Source organism: Cyprinodon variegatus, unplaced genomic scaffold (assembly GCF_000732505.1).
Source record: "Cyprinodon variegatus isolate N-32 unplaced genomic scaffold, C_variegatus-1.0 Scaffold2347, whole genome shotgun sequence".
In the NCBI taxonomy this organism is placed as follows: domain Eukaryota; kingdom Metazoa; phylum Chordata; class Actinopteri; order Cyprinodontiformes; family Cyprinodontidae; genus Cyprinodon; species Cyprinodon variegatus.
Genome location: NW_015152800.1, coordinates 29,848 through 30,159, shown reverse-complemented (window position 1 = coordinate 30,159; position 312 = coordinate 29,848).

Here is a 312-nt window from a genome sequence, read left to right as displayed (position 1 = left end):
GGAACCTCAGTGGTTAATTCTTTATCATTTTAAGCTTACTGTCTGGAATATTAAAGTCATCCTTGCTATTTGCCACCTCCACAGAGGGAACTGTTGGTTTCTCTGGTTCCTTTGCTAAAGCTTTCATCACTCTCTCCATCAGCTCCTGCTCCCGTCTGTTCCACTCCTCTTCTGTCAGCTTGCGTTGTTTTTCTTGCCGAGGTAGAAACTGAAATTTCTTTCTTTTTCCTTCAGTCGTGAAGCATCCTTTGTTCTGTTTTACTATGTTGAAAATTTTTTGGAACAGCTCTTTGACTTGAACAGGATCATCAT